Source organism: Cherax quadricarinatus, chromosome 9 (genome assembly GCF_038502225.1).
Source record: "Cherax quadricarinatus isolate ZL_2023a chromosome 9, ASM3850222v1, whole genome shotgun sequence".
Classification (NCBI taxonomy): Eukaryota; Metazoa; Arthropoda; class Malacostraca; order Decapoda; family Parastacidae; genus Cherax; species Cherax quadricarinatus.
The window spans coordinates 43,183,410-43,199,799 of record NC_091300.1 but is presented as its reverse complement, the minus strand read 5'-3'; the positions used below and the strand labels follow the sequence as shown (position 1 = coordinate 43,199,799).

At 43.2% G+C, this 16,390-nt stretch overlaps 1 protein-coding gene across 1 annotated transcript in view; it reads left to right on the top strand.

Moving 5' to 3' along the window:
- LOC128685938 (uncharacterized) overlaps nucleotides 1-16,390 on the top strand; it is a gene marked incomplete at its 5' end in the record, with an annotated part of 637,739 nt that overhangs the window by 496,995 nt on the left and 124,354 nt on the right.

Here is a 16,390-nt window from a genome sequence, read left to right as displayed (position 1 = left end):
GTGACAGACAACATGAGGTAGCAGTGGCAGACAACATGAGGTAGCAGTGGCAGACAACATGAGGTAGCAGTGGCAGACAACATGAGGTAGCAGTGGCAGACAACATGAAGCAGCAGTGACAGACAACATGAAGCAGCAGTGGCAGACAACATGAGGTAGCAATGGCAGACAACATGAAGCAGCAGTGACAGACAACATGAAGCAGCAGTGGCAGGCAACATGAAGCAGCAGTGGCAGACAACATGAAGCAGCAGTGGCAGACAACATGAAGCAGCGTGGCAGACAACATGAAGCAGCAGTGACAGACAACATGAGGTAGCAGTGACAGACAACATGAAGCAGCAGTGACAGACAACATGAAGCAGCAGTGGCAGACAACATGAGGTAGCAGTGGCAGACAACATGAAGCAGCAGTGACAGACAACATGAAGCAGCAGTGGCAGACATCATGAGGTAGCAGTGGCAGGCAACATGAAGCAGCAGTGGCAGACATCATGAGGTAGCAGTGACAGACAACATGAAGCAGCAGTGGCAGACATGAAGCAGCAGTGGCAGACATCATGAGGTAGCAGTGGCAGACAACATGAAGCAGCAGTGACAGACAACATGAAGCAGCAGTGGCAGACTTCATGAGGTAGCAGTGGCAGACAACATGAAGCAGCAGTGGCAGACAACATGAAGCAGCAGTGGCAGACAACATGAAGCAGCAGTGGCAGACATCATGAGGTAGCAGTGGCAGACAATATGATGCAGCAGTGACAGACATCATGAGGTAGCAGTGGCAGACAATATGATGCAGCAGTGGCAGACATCATGAGGTAGCAGTGGCAGACAACATGAAGCAGCAGTGTCAGACAACATGAAGCAGCAGTGACAGACAACATGAAGCAGCAGTGTCAGACAACATGAAGCAGCAGTGGCAGACATCATGAGGTAGCAGTGGCAGACAACATGAAGCAGCAGTGGCAGACAACATGAAGCAGCAGTGGCAGACAACATGAAGCAGCAGTGGCAGACAACATGAGGTAGCAGTGGCAGACAACATGAGGTAGCAGTGGCAGACAATATGAAGCAGCAGTGACAGACAACATGAAGCAGCAGTGGCAGACAACATGAAGCAGCAGTGGCAGACAACATGAGGTAGCAGTGGCAGACAACATGAAGCAGCAGTGGCAGACAACATGAAGCAGCAGTGGCAGACATCATGAGGTAGCAGTGGCAGACAACATGAAGCAGCAGTGGCAGACATGAAGCAGCAGTGGCAGACATCATGAGGTAGCAGTGGCAGACAACATGAAGCAGCAGTGACAGACAACATGAAGCAGCAGTGGCAGACTTCATGAGGTAGCAGTGGCAGACAACATGAAGCAGCAGTGGCAGACAACATGAAGCAGCAGTGGCAGACATCATGAGGTAGCAGTGGCAGACAATATGATGCAGCAGTGACAGACATCATGAGGTAGCAGTGGCAGACAATATGATGCAGCAGTGGCAGACATCATGAGGTAGCAGTGGCAGACAACATGAAGCAGCAGTGTCAGACAACATGAAGCAGCAGTGACAGACAACATGAAGCAGCAGTGTCAGACAACATGAAGCAGCAGTGGCAGACATCATGAGGTAGCAGTGGCAGACAACATGAAGCAGCAGTGGCAGACAACATGAAGCAGCAGTGGCAGACAACATGAAGCAACAGTGACAGACAACATGAAGCAGCAGTGACAGACAACATGAAGCAGCAGTGGCAGACAACATGAGGTAGCAGTGGCAGACAACATGAAGCAGCAGTGGCAGACAACATGAGGTAGCAGTGACAGACAACATGAAGCAGCAGTGGCAGACATCATGAGGTAGCAGTGGCAGACATCATGAGGTAGCAGTGGCAGACATCATGAGGTAGCAGTGGCAGACAATATGAAGCAGCAGTGGCAGACATCATGAGGTAGCAGTGGCAGACAACATGAAGCAGCAGTGACAGACAACATGAAGCAGCAGTGGCAGACAACATGAAGCAGCAGTGGCAGACAGCATGAAGCAGTAGTGGCAGACAACATGAGGTAGCAGTGGCAGACAACATGAAGCAGCAGTGACAGACAACATGAGGTACCAGTGACAGACAACATGAAGCAGCAGTGGCAGACAACATGAAGCAGCAGTGGCAGACATCATGTGGTAGCAGTGGCAGACAACATGAAGCAGCAGTGGCAGATATCATGAGGTAGCAGTGGCAGACATCATGAGGTAGCAGTGGCAGACATCATGAGGTAGCAGTGGCAGACAATATGAAGCAGCAGTGGCAGACATCATGAGGTAGCAGTGGCAGACAACATGAAGCAGCAGTGACAGACAACATGAAGCAACAGTGGCAGACAACATGAAGCAGCAGTGGCAGACAGCATGAAGCAGTAGTGGCAGACAACATGAGGTAGCAGTGGCAGACAACATGAAGCAGCAGTGACAGACAACATGAGGTACCAGTGACAGACAACATGAAGCAGCAGTGGCAGACAACATGAAGCAGCAGTGGCAGACATCATGTGGTAGCAGTGGCAGACAACATGAAGCAGCAGTGGCAGACAACATGAAGCAGCAGTGGCAGACATCATGTGGTAGCACTGGCAGACAACATGAAGCAGCAGTGGCAGATATCATGAGGTAGCAGTGGCAGACAACATGAAGGAGCAGTGGCAGACATCATGAGGTAGCAGTGGCAGACAACATGAAGCAGCAGTGGCAAAGTGTAGCATTAAGAGTGTAGCAATTAAGTATAGCATTAAGAGTGTAGCAATTAAGTATAGCATTAAGAGTGTAGCACTTATAAGTCACTCTGTCTGACTTTTTTGGGTTATCCTAGGTTCTCTACACATGTAGTCAGGAGCAGGAATGGCCGCTGTGGTGACCCTACAAACCCCGACAACAATGGCGCGGTTACCACCACTAGCCACATACCTAATGACTTGTATTTTATTCATTCTAGTGTATATATCATGTTTCTATGTTATTAATATTATTTATTATGTCATATTACATGTATTGTGATAAATAAGCTGTAGAGTTGATATTAGGGAAATCATTAAAGTATTTTCTCGTGCCTGGAATTCCACTGGAATGAATTAATTCCATTTCAATTAATTTAAATAAGGAAAATTAACTCTGCAAACAAGCAAATCCAGTTGCGAGCAAGGTCATGGAATGGATTAAACTCGTAAGTAGAGGTTCCACTGTAAACTAAAATCGGGTGACCAGCAGTCAGTGATGTTGCCGTATGCCTGTCATTTTCTGTCAACTTCACGCCTCCATATCTCGGTAAGTATTGATGGTAAAAAATTTTTGTTTAGCCTATAATATTTATAAAAAAAAAAAAATATCTGTCAACCCTGAAAGGGTTAAGCGACGAATGACGAAGTTAATACTTAGCATTAGAAATCTTCCATATGAAGAAAGATTGAAGTCCCTTAACCCTTTCAGGGTCCGTGCCGTAGATCTAGGCCTTTATGTTCAGGGTCCAAACCGTAGATCTATGCCATGAGCTCAGCTCACTCTGATAAGCTGTGAGCAGTAAATTTGGGCCTAGATATGAGAGAATACATATATGTGGTATGTGTGCACTACATAAAACAAAAATTCTGCAGCACACAGTGCATAATCAGAGAAAAAAAACTGAGGCCGTAATTTTCGATTAAAACATCGGCTTTGCCATGTTTTTTCGTATGTCTTTTATAGTTGTATTTGCAATTTCTTGGTCTCATTTGATAGAATGGAAGATATACTACAGAAATAGAGATGATTTTGATTGGTTTTAGTAATGGAAATGGCTTGAAACTGAGCTCTAAGTAGCAGAAATGTTAAATTTTTGCCAATGTTCAAGAGTAAACAAATGACCTCACAAGTCTAATACATGACAGCTAGTGGGTCTAATAAACATTCACAAATGTGGTGATATTATTTATACAAATATTACAGTATTGCATAACAGTAAATCTTCTATTTTTTGGTTTGAATAAAAATTCATTATGTGAATAAAAAATCAAAATGGAATTCATTTGTAAAGCCTGAAAACATAACTAATGAACAGAGGAAATGTTAAATTAGTGCCAGGAATGCTTGCATTGTTTATTCTGGACACTATTTTGAACTTTGCGTTAAATTGGCCAAATTACCAATTTCCAATCACTTTATTTTGTTGTTGAAACAGTTGACTTGGCGATTTCTTGTGCTCAATCGATAGAATAGAAGTAATACTAGTGAAATAGCTAAGAATTTGGTTGACTGGAATACTGTCATTGGCCTAAAATGGGAGTCAAAGTCGGCAAAATCGCCGATGCGTAAATATCGCCGACACATCAAAATTCGCGAGAGCATAATTTCGTCAGTTTTCCATCAAATTTTGTAGTTTTTGTTTTATTACCTTCAGAAAAAGATTCTCTACCATTTCATAAGAAAAAATAACAAAATTATTTTTTGAAAATTCTTGGACCCTGGTACACACTTTGAAATTTGGCCCTTTCAGGGTCCGTGCCGTCGATCTACGGCTATACGTTGAGGGTCCAAACCATAGATCTATGCCAAAATTCTAGCGGCGTTAAATTTAGTGCGAGAAGGCTGGTAGGCCTACATCTGACAGAACGGGTCTGCATGGTGTGTGTGTGTGCCATAAACAAAAATTCTAGGCGTCCGCATGGCATTATGGACACACTGCCTCGGTAGCCTTTGTTCACTATACCTCGCCACAAGGCAGCTCTCACTCTGAGGCGAATTGGGACTCTCCTCTTCGTAACTGATAGTTCTGACTCTGATGGAAGTGGGAATGAAGAATTCTATGGCTTTGATCAATTAGCCTTCTACCTCTGGTTTGGGCACGTCTTAGTCACATTCAGTTGTACCTCGTCGCAAGAGAAAACTAATATTTTTGTGTGGTCAGGCGTAATCTGCTAAGTGAAAATCTGGGACTATTGCTGAATTATCCCTACTATTGTACTTCCATTCAATGCTAAAGGTAATTGATTTGTGATTGCTTGTGCTGAGTTCCTCTGTAACTTCTAAATTATTAACAAGGGTTTCCTTGTTTGCCAAAACCAAGTCAAGCAGGTTATTTCTCCTTGTAGGCTCTGTCACAAAGTGCTTCAAAAAACAATCCTGAACTACTTCTAAGAAGTCGTTTTATTTAAATTTCCATTCAAGAAATTCCAATCAATATGACTAAAGTTAGTCTCATAGAATTACTATGTTATCGTGCATTGTGGCCTTAACAATTTCCTCCCATAGTAGTCTCCCTTGATCCCTATCTAAGTTTGGGGGACAGTATATCACACCTAAAATCAATTTTTCATGCCCCTCTGAAAATTCTATCCAAACAGACTCTGTACGTGTTACTTCAGACTTAATACCCGTTTTTATGCAACAGTTCAAGCGATCTCGGACATACAGTGCCACCCCACACCCTTTCCCGATACTTCTATCTACTTGGAACAATTTAACCCTTAAACGGTCCAAACAGATCGACGTTCAAATTCATAGTGCTACAAAAGTAGATCTACTTTTGTTTACATATTTTCAAATATAACAAAAAAAATGTAGATAAAAGTTTTTTTTACACGTTTTCAAATGTAAAACAAAAAAGAAGATCTACATTTTTTTTATATACTTTCAGATGTTGAAAAAACGTATATATACGTTTGGACCATTTAAGGGTTAAAACCCTGAATGTGACATTCTGCAGGCATGTCCTGACATTTTGAATTAAATCACATCTCGGTTATGGCAAATACATCAATGTTACCTGCACTAGCAACTAATCTCAACTCGTCCATCTTATTCCTAGCACTAGGGGTATTAGCATAATGTATATTTAAAGACCATCCTTTTTCTTTACTTTACCCTTCCTGCTCATTTCTGTTTTGCCACTAAACCTATTACTGTCCTTGTCACCTAATGCCACTGGCTTTCCAATATCCACCTCATTCTGCCTATTACTAGTTCCCCTAGAACTCGTAATATTACTACACTGGGACTTAACTGTTTTCCCGCCAAAACCCATACCACTAACTATTCCTACTTTACAGTCCTAACATCTCCCTCCACTGCAGTTGCCAGTGCCCCCACCCCAGACCTAGATAAGTGAATTGTTCCATGCATCCACAACTCTGTTAGAAAACCAGTACACCTACCATCCGACTTACGACCTGCTCGACTTACGACCACTCGACTTACGACCGTGTTTTTTATGCCAAATTTCTGGGAAATAAACAACTATTTGTGTTGTACACAGTGTTTATCCTAAACCATACAGTATAAAATACAGTACTAACAGCATAAAAAGTAAAGTAAAACATGAAATACCAAAATAAAGCAATAAAATAAAGTCATTACAAAAATGTTTGGTTGATATTCAGTAGTAAAGTTCGACTTACGACCATTTCGACTTACGACCCGTTTCTTGGAACCGAACTCGGTCGTAAGTCAGATGGTAGGTGTACTTAACTTACCTATGTCCTTTCTAAATCTAAATTTATCCAACTTAAATTTCGCTGGAACGGATTAATGCCATTTCAGTTTATTTAAATGAGGAAAATTGACTCGGCATACGAACGAGGTCATGGAACGGATTAAATTTGTAAGCCGAGGTTCCACTGTATGTATATATTATTATAATAATAATAATTATTATGTATTATTAATTTAGGGAATTGGAGCACAGATCTAGTTCCCTAGATCAAGGTCCCCTCACCAAGGAACCTTCCTTGAGGGGGAAGCTCACATCCTGAAATTTCGTTCGTATCCAGAAGCAAAAAATCGACCGAGCAACTGTTCATATCCTGAAAACTTCGCATGGTGGGACATTCCTAAGCCAAGGTTCTGCTGTAGTATTTATATTGGTGCATGTCATTGATTATGTGACCATTCAGGAAAGTCAGTCTAACTATAATTATCTCTCAGCCCAGACATTGTTGCATTGTCACAAGTGTGTTTTTGTACCCTAGAATCTCCTTGTGATTTCTAAGGACATATGCTCTTCTGCATCTGCATGGATTTGCATTTTTGGTTATGTTAGCATTGTACAGTATTTTTTTTCTCTGCAGGGAGGTCAGCCAGTAATTGGCTGTACTCCTACAAAGTGGTGTGGGGTTTTGCTCAGGATCTGTAATAAGAAATCCTCTGCATATGCATCCCAGTTGTCAAGACTTCCTAGCCTCTTCAGTCTTAGTTTTCCACTTACGCAGATGAGCAAGATTATTATATCAGTGTTGAGGCTCCTAACACTGATATAATAATGTTGGTTGTATGATTCCTAGTGGTTCATTGAAACCTAAACACAATTTATTACACTGCAGCCTCCCCAGGTCAGTTGTTTACAATCAGATTAGTGTAGAAATGCACTGAGACCATCCAGTTACAAGGATAGTCCATTATGGCAAACTTTTTAACAAAATGGAAATTCCATAAAATGGTAAACAGTAGTATTTACTTGGGTTTGGTATTCCTAAAGGCTCATTAACCCTTTCAGAGTTGAGAGGCCCTCTCATGGTCAAAAAATTTTCGAAAAAAAAAAAATTATTTTTTCTTATGAAATGATAAGAGAATCTTTTCCCGATCATAGTGACACCAAACGTATAAAATTTGATAGAAAACTTAGGGAATTATGTTCTCACGAAGTTAGCGGTCTTGACGATGTTTATGCATCGGTAATTTTGCCCAATTTGAGCCCTATTTTCGGCCAATTCCAGTGTACTAGTCGACAAAAATCATAACTAATTCGCTAGAACTCCATTTTTGCTATCGAATGAGTACAAGAAACTACCCATTTACTGATATCAACTATTCAATAAAGTGGTCAGAAATTGGCAATTTTGCCAATTTCACACAAATTTCAAAAGGTGCCAATTTCCAAATATTGTCCAGAATAAACAGACATTCCTGTCACTAAAATAACATTTTCTCTGTTCATTAGTCACGTCCCCAGGCCCTTCTTACATTTCTTTTGCTTTCCACTTTGGATTTTTGTTCTCACAAAAAAATTAGAAGATTTACTGTTATGCAGACTACTGCATTAGTGTAGAAATGGTATAAATAATATCAGTGCGCTTGTGAAAGAATATTAGACTCACCAGTTGACATGTATTGAACGCATGGCATGATTTGTTTACTTTTGAACTTTGGCAAAAATCGAACATTTCTGCTACTTTGAGCTCAATTTCAAGTTACTTTTCATTGTGAAACCAATAAAAATCATCTCAATTTCTGTAATGTCTTCCATTCAATAAAATGAAACTAGGAAAACTAGAATACAACCATAAATACCATACGAAAATACAGTGCAAAGTTGCCATTTTAACCTTTTCAGGGTTGGTTCTGTACTTGTACAGCTTGCATGCCCGGGTTGGTGCAGTACTAGTACACATAAATTCTAGCGCCTTTAAATCTAGCAAGAGAAAGCTGTTAGGCCTACATATGAAAGAATGGGTCTATGTGGTCAGTGTGCATGGTATAAAAAAATCCTGCAGCACACAGTGCATAACGAGAAAAAAAGACTCCGACCGTGCTTTTGGTTTAAAACAGCGACTTTGCAGTGTATTTTCGTATGCTATTTATGGTTGTATTCTAGTTTGCCTGGTCTCATTTTATAGAATGGAAGACATATTACAGAAATTGTGATGATTTTGATTGGTTTCACAATGAAAAGCACCTTGAAATTGAGCTCAAAGTAGCAGAAATGTTCGATATTTGCCAAAGTTCAAAAGTAAACAAATCATGCCATGCGTCCAATACACGTCAACTGGTGAGTCTAATATTCTTTCACAAGCACGCTGGTATTGTTTATGCAATTTCTACACTAATGTGGTAGTCTGCATAACAGTAAATCTTCTATTTTATGTGAGAATAAAAATTCAAGGTGGAAAGCGAAATAAATGTAAGAGAGGCCTGGGGACGTGTCTGATGAACAGAAAAAATGTTATTTTAGTGCCAGGAATGTCTGTCTTGTTTATTCTGGACCCTTTTTGGAAATTGGCATGTTTTGAAATTTGTGTGAAATTGGCAAAATTGCCAATTTCTGACCACTTTATTGGATAGTTGAAATTGGTAAATGGGTGGTTTTTTTGTACTCATTCGATAGCAAAAATGGAGTTCAAGCAAAATAGTTACGATTTTTGTTGACTGGTACATTGGAATTGGCCGGAAATACGGCTCAGATTAGGTGAAATCACCAATGTGTAAACATCGTCGAGACTGCTAACTTCGTGAGAGCATAATTCCTTAAGTTTTCCAATAAATTATATAGTTTTGGTGTCATTATGACCGAGAAAAGATTTTCCATCATTTCATAAGAATTTTTTTTTTTTTTTTTTTTTTTTTTTTCCGAAAAATTTCCAACCCTGAGAACAAGTTTAGGGAAGGACCTGCCGACCCTGAAAGGGTTAAACCAAAAACACGGTCAATTTTTTTTTTCTCATTATGCACTGTGTGCTGCAGGATTTTTTTTTTTATACTGTGCACACTGACCATATAGACCCATTCTTTCATATGTAGGCCTACCAGCTTTCTCTCACTTGATTTGAAGGCGCTAGTACAGGTCCGCCATCACAAATCCGGCAATCAGTTATTCGGTTCCTTCAGTTATTCGGCACTAATTTCAGCTAGCATAATTTCAAATTTCCAGGGTCGCCAAACCAACCTGCTGGTACTGTTTGGTGGCGCTACTTGCTGCATAAGTCATTCCAATTTCTTTTTCTCCATTTATTGTTATAACCTGCTTACTTTTAACCCTAGCCATGGTTCCAATAAATAATAGAAATTCTTTTCGTTGTGTAAAGCACCTACACAGTACATTGTCCATTAACCCTTTGAGGGTTTCGGCCGTACTAGTACGGCTTACAACCCAGAGTTTTTGATGTACTAGTACGCCTAAATTCAAGCACCCTCAAATCTAGTGGTAGAAAGCTGGTAGACCTACATATGAAAGAATGGGTACCATTCTCCTATCCCTGTCTTGGGGCTTATATTAGAGAAGACGGAGTGTAGCACAGGGCTAACTGTAATATACACTCGTACTGCACCATAAACCTGAAACAAAACGGCTATTTTCTCTACATAGATTACCACACATAGCAGCATATGTGTAGAGAACCTAGAATAACCCCAAAAAAGTCAGAAAACATGGCTTATTTGTAGTACCTGGCTTGGGTTAGCCATATATGATTTTTGATAAATATTCGATTCCCAGCCAGGGTAGAAACACTGGGCATTTCTTTACACCTGTTGTCTATGTTTACCCATCAGTAAATGGGTACCTGGGTGTTAGTCAAATGGTGTGGGTGTTATTCTGAGACACTGACCTAATTTGCTTGAAATCCTCAGCATAACAAGTGGCTTTGTATATAGTAGTATGTCACTGATGTCAGCTATGTCTGTATCTCATGTACATGCACATGAAGTAAATTATTATTATTCTTATTGTTATTCTCTCATTTGTTTGTTGGGTTATCTTATTGAAACTTGGGCAGTGTATAATGGAAAGATACTTCTTAATGTACACCAAAAATGAAAGAAATCAGACCATAAATATCGGAGTTCACTTCTCAGCCATTAGCGGCCGCTTAGCGGTATATTTTTGTATGGTTTTTATGGTTATATTCTCATTTTTTCGGTCTCATTTGATAGAATGGAAGATATATTACAGAAATAGATATGATTTTGATTGCTTACATGATGAAAAGTACCTTGAAATTGCACTCACAGTTGCAGAAAAGTTCTATTCTTTTGCAATGCTCGGTCGGGTAAGCAAATGATGTCACCGTCCAACACCTGTCCGCCTTCCGGTCCAAATTCCAATGCGCAGTCAAGAATGGGTTGACATTATTTATACAATTATTACAATAATGCAGCAGTCTGCATAACAGTAAATCTTCTATTTTTTTATGTGAATAAAAATTCCAAATGGTAAGCAAGAGTAATATAAGAGGGGCCTGGAGCCATGACTAATGAACAGAGAAAATGTTATTTTAATGCCTGGAATGTCTACATAGTCTATTCTGGACCCTATTTTGAAATTGACATCTGTGAAATTGGCCAAATTGCCAATTTCTGACCACTTTATTGGTTAGTTGAAATAGGTGAATGGGCGGTTTCTTGTACTCAGTCAACAGACTAGAAGTAAGTAAGTTTATTCAGGTACTATACACAAATAGTTACATAGATTATCATACATAGCAGCATATGTATAGAGAACCTAGGATAACCCAAAAAAGTCAGACAAAGTGACGTATTTCCAGTACCTGGCTTGATCTTGCCATGATTTTTGGTAAATATTCTTTTTTCCCCAGTTGTTTGTTGGGCTATCTCATTGAAACTTGGGCAATGTATGATGGAAAGATGCTTCTTAATGTACAACAAAAATAAAAAAGACGGACGATAAGTAAGGGAGTTCACTTCTCAGCCATTGGCCGCGTCTTTGCAGTATATTTTCGTATGGTTTTTATGGTTGTATTCTCATTTTTTTGGTCTCATTTGATAGAATGGAAGATATATTACAGAAATAGACATGATTTTCATTGCTTTCATGATGAAAAGTACCTTGAAATTGAGCTCAAAGTAGCGGAAATGTTCGATTTTTGCCGATGTTCAATGAACTTTGTGTAAGTCAAGTTGGTTAATTTTTTAAGTGTATTCTAACCTAACCACTCTGCAATCTGGCAAACTCAGTAATCTGGCACACTACAGGTCCCAATGATGCCGGATTTGTGATGGAGGACATGTACATCAATAACCCTGGTGTGTAAGACGTACTAGTACGTCGGAAACTCTGAAAGGGTTAAACTATACACACAAAATACAGTGGTTTTCATGCATGAAAAGTAGTAGAATTTGCAAGACACTTATTAAAATTATTGCCTACAAAAATAATTCACAAATATTGAAGTCATGATTACTGCAGGCCCGCTGTAATTTGCAAGATAAGGTACAGAGTACAGTGGACCCTCAGTTATCAGCCATAATCCATTCTAGAAGCTAGGCCTAAACTTGAAATGGCAGAAAAACCCAAATAATATTTCCCATAAGAGTATGTGTAAATATAATTCATCTGTTCCAGACAAATATATTCACAAAAAAATAATTTTTTAACAATTAAATCAGTATTATATACCTTTATTGAAGACTGATGATGGCTTCTGGAATGTATTCTACACTCCCTGCATGCCTGTTAAACTCCATGCATGCCTGCTACACTCCTTGCATGTCTGCTACACTCCCTGCATTCCTGCTACACTCCCTGCATTCCTGCTACACTCCCTGCATTCCTGCTACACTCCCTGCATGCCTGTTACACTCCCTGCATGTCTGCTACACTCCTTGCATGCCTGCTACACTCCCTGCATGTCTGCTACACTCCCTGCATACCTGCTACACTACCTGCATTCCTGCTACACTCCCTGCATTCCTGCTATGCTCCCTGCATGCCTGCTGCACACCCTGCATGCCTGCTACACTCCCTGTATGCCAGGTACACTCCCTGCATGCCTGTTACACTTCCTGCATGATTGTTAAGCTTCCTGCATGCCTGCTACACTCCCTGCATGCCTGCTACACTCCTTGCATGTCTGCTACACTCCCTGCATGCCTGCTACACTCCCTGCATGCCTGCTACACTCCCTGCATGCCTGGTACACTCCCTGCATGCCTGCTACACTCCTTGCATGTCTGCTACACTCCCTGCATGTCTGCTACACTCTCTACACGTCTCCTACACTCCTTGCATGCCTGTTACACTCCTTTCATGCCTGTTACACTCCTTGCATGCCAGTTACACTCCTTGCATGCCTGTTACACTCCCTGCATGCCTGCTACACTCCCTGCATGCCTGCTACACTCCCTGCACGTCTCCTACACTCCCTGCACGTCTCCTACACTCCCTGCATGCCTGCTACACTCCTTGCATGCCTGTTACATTCCCTGCATGTCTGCTACACTCCTTGCATGTCTGCTACACTCCCTGCATGTCTGCTACACTCTCTACACGTCTCCTACACTCCTTGCATGCCTGTTACACTCCTTTCATGCCTGTTACACTCCTTGCATGCCAGTTACACTCCTTGCATGCCTGTTACACTCCCTGCATGCCTGCTACACTCCCTGCATGCCTGCTACACTCCCTGCATGCCTGCTACACTCCCTGCATGCCTGCTACACTCCTTGCATGTCTGCTACACTCCCTGCATGTCTGCTACACTCTCTACACGTCTCCTACACTCCTTGCATGCCTGTTACACTCCTTTCATGCCTGTTACACTCCTTGCATGCCAGTTACACTCCTTGCATGCCTGTTACACTCCCTGCATGCCTGCTACACTCCCTGCATGCCTGCTACACTCCCTGCACGTCTCCTACACTCCCTGCACGTCTCCTACACTCCCTGCATGCCTGCTACACTCCTTGCATGCCTGTTACATTCCCTGCATGTCTGCTACACTCCTTGCACGCCTGTTACATTCCCTGCACGTCTGCTACACTCCCTGGATGCCTGTTACACTCCCTACATGCCTGTTACACTCCCTGCATATCTGCTACACTCCTTGCATGCCTTCTATGCTCCCTGCATGCCTGCTACACTCCCTGCTAGCTTGTTACACTCCTTGCATATCTGCTACACTCCTTGCATATCTGCTACACTCCTTGCATATCTGCTACACTCCCTGCATGTCTGCTACACTCCCTAAATGCCTGTTACTCTCCTTGCTTGCGTGTTACACTTCCTGCATACCTTCTACACTCCCTGCATGCCTGTTAAACTCTATGCATGCCTGCTATACTCCTTGCATGTCTGCTGCACTCCCTGCATGTCTGCTACACTCCCTGCATTCCTGCTACACTCCCTGCATTCCTGCTACACTCCATGCATGCCTGTTACACTCCTTGTATGCCTGTTACACTCCCTGCATGTCTGCTACACTCCTTGCATGCCTGCTACACTCCCTGCATGTCTGCTACACTCCCTGCATACCTGCTACACTACTTGCATTCCTGCTACACTCCCTGCATTCCTGCTACACTCCCTGCATGCCTGTTATACTCTTTGCATGCCTGTTACACTCCCTGCATGCCTGCTACACTCCCTGCATGCCTGTTACACTCCCTGCATGCCTGTTACACTTCCTGCATGCCTGGTACACTTCCTGCATGCCTGCTACACTCCCTGCATGCCTGGTACACTCCTTGCATGTCTGCTACACTCCCTGCATGACTGCTACACTCTCTGCACGTCTCCTACACTCATTGCATGCCTGCTACACTCCTTGCATGCCTGTTACAATCCTTGCATGCCTGTTACACTCCCTGCATGTCTGTTACACTCCCTGTATGCCTGCTACACTCCCTGCATGCCTGCTACACTCCCTGCATGTCTGCTACACTCCCTGCATGTCTGCTACACTCCCTGCACGTCTCCTACACTCCCTGCATGCCTGCTACATTCCCTGCATGTCTGCTACACTCCCTGCACGTCTGCTACACTCCCTGCATGCCTGCTACACTCCCTGCATGTCTGCTACACTCCCTGCACGTCTACACTCCCTGCATGCCTGTTACATTCCCTGCACGTCTGCTACACTCCCTGCATGCCTGTTACACTCCTTGCATGCCTGTTACACTCCCTGCATGCCTGTTACACTCCCTGCACGTCTCTTACACTCCCTGCATGCCTGTTACATTCCCTGCACGTCTGCTACACTCCCTGCATGCCTGTTACACTCCTTGCATGCCTGTTACACTCCCTACATGCCTGTTACACTCCCTACATGCCTGTTACACTCCCTACATGCCTTCTACAATCCCTGCATGCCTGCTTCACTTGCATGTCTGCTACACTCCCTTTATGCCTGCTACACTCCCTGCATGCCTGTTACACTCCCTGCATGCCTGTTACACTCCCTGCATGCCCGTTACACTCCCTGCATGCCTGTTACACTCCCTGCATGCCTGCTACACTCCATGCATGCCTGTTACACTCCCTGCATGCCTGCTACACCCCCTGCATTCCTGCTACACTTCCTGCATGCCTGTTACACTCCCTGCATTCCTGATTCACTTCTTGCATGTCTTCTACACTCCCTGCATGCCTGCTACACCCCCTGCATTCCTGCTACACTTCCTGCATGCTTGCTACACTTCCTGCATGCTTGCTACACTCCCTGCATGCCTGTTACACTCCCTGCATTCCTGATTCACTTCTTGCATGTCTTCTACACTCCCTGCATGCCTGCTTCACCCCCTGCATTCCTGCTACACTTTCTGCATGCTTGCTACACTTCCTGCATGCTTGCTACACTCCCTGCATGCCTGTTACACTCCCTGCATTCCTGATTCACTTCTTGCATGTCTTCTACACTCCCTGCATGCCTGTTACACTCCTTGCATGCCTGTTACATTCCCTGCATTCCTGCTACACTCTCTGCATGCCTGTTACACTCCCTGCATGCCTGTTACACTCCCTGCACACCTGTTACACTCCCTGCATGCCTGTTACACTCCCTGCATGCCTGCTACACTCCCTGCATGCCTGTTACACTCCCTGCACACCTGTTACACTCACTGCATGCCTGTTACACTCCCTGCACACCTGTTACACTCCCTGCATGCCTGTTACACTCCCTGCACACCTGTTACACTTCATGCATGCTTGCTACACTCCCTGTATGCCTGTTACACTTCCTGCATTCCTGCTAGACTCCCTGCATGCCTGCTACACTCCCTCCATGCCTGTTACACTCCCTGCATGCCTGCTACACTCCCTGCTTGTTTGTTACACTCCTTGCATGCCTGTTACACTCCTTGCATTCCTGCTACACTCTCTACATGCCTGTTACACTCCCTGCATGTCTGCTACACTCTCTGCATGCTTATTAGACTCCCTGCATGTCTGCTACACTCCCTGCATGTCTGCTACACTCCCTGCATGCCTGCTACACTCCCTGCATGTCTGCTACACTCCCTGCATGTCTGCTACACTTTCTGCATGCTTGCTACACTTCCTGCATGCCTGCTACACTCTCTGCATGTCTGCTACACTTTCTGCATGCTTGCTACACTTCCTGCATGTCTGATGCACTCCCTGCATGCCCGATGCACTTCCTGCATGTCTGCTATGCTTCCTGCATGTCTGCTATGCTGCCTGTATGTCTGCTATGCTCTCTGCATGCCTGCTATGCTCCCTGCATGCCTGCTACACTGTGCATGCCTGCTACACTCCCTGCATGTCTGCTACATTCCCTGCATGCCTGCTACACTCCCTGCATGTCTGCTACATTCCCTGCATGCCTGCTACACTCCCTGCATGTCTGCTACATGGCTGCTACACTTCCTGCATGCCTGTTACACTCCCTGCATGCCTTCTTCACTCCCT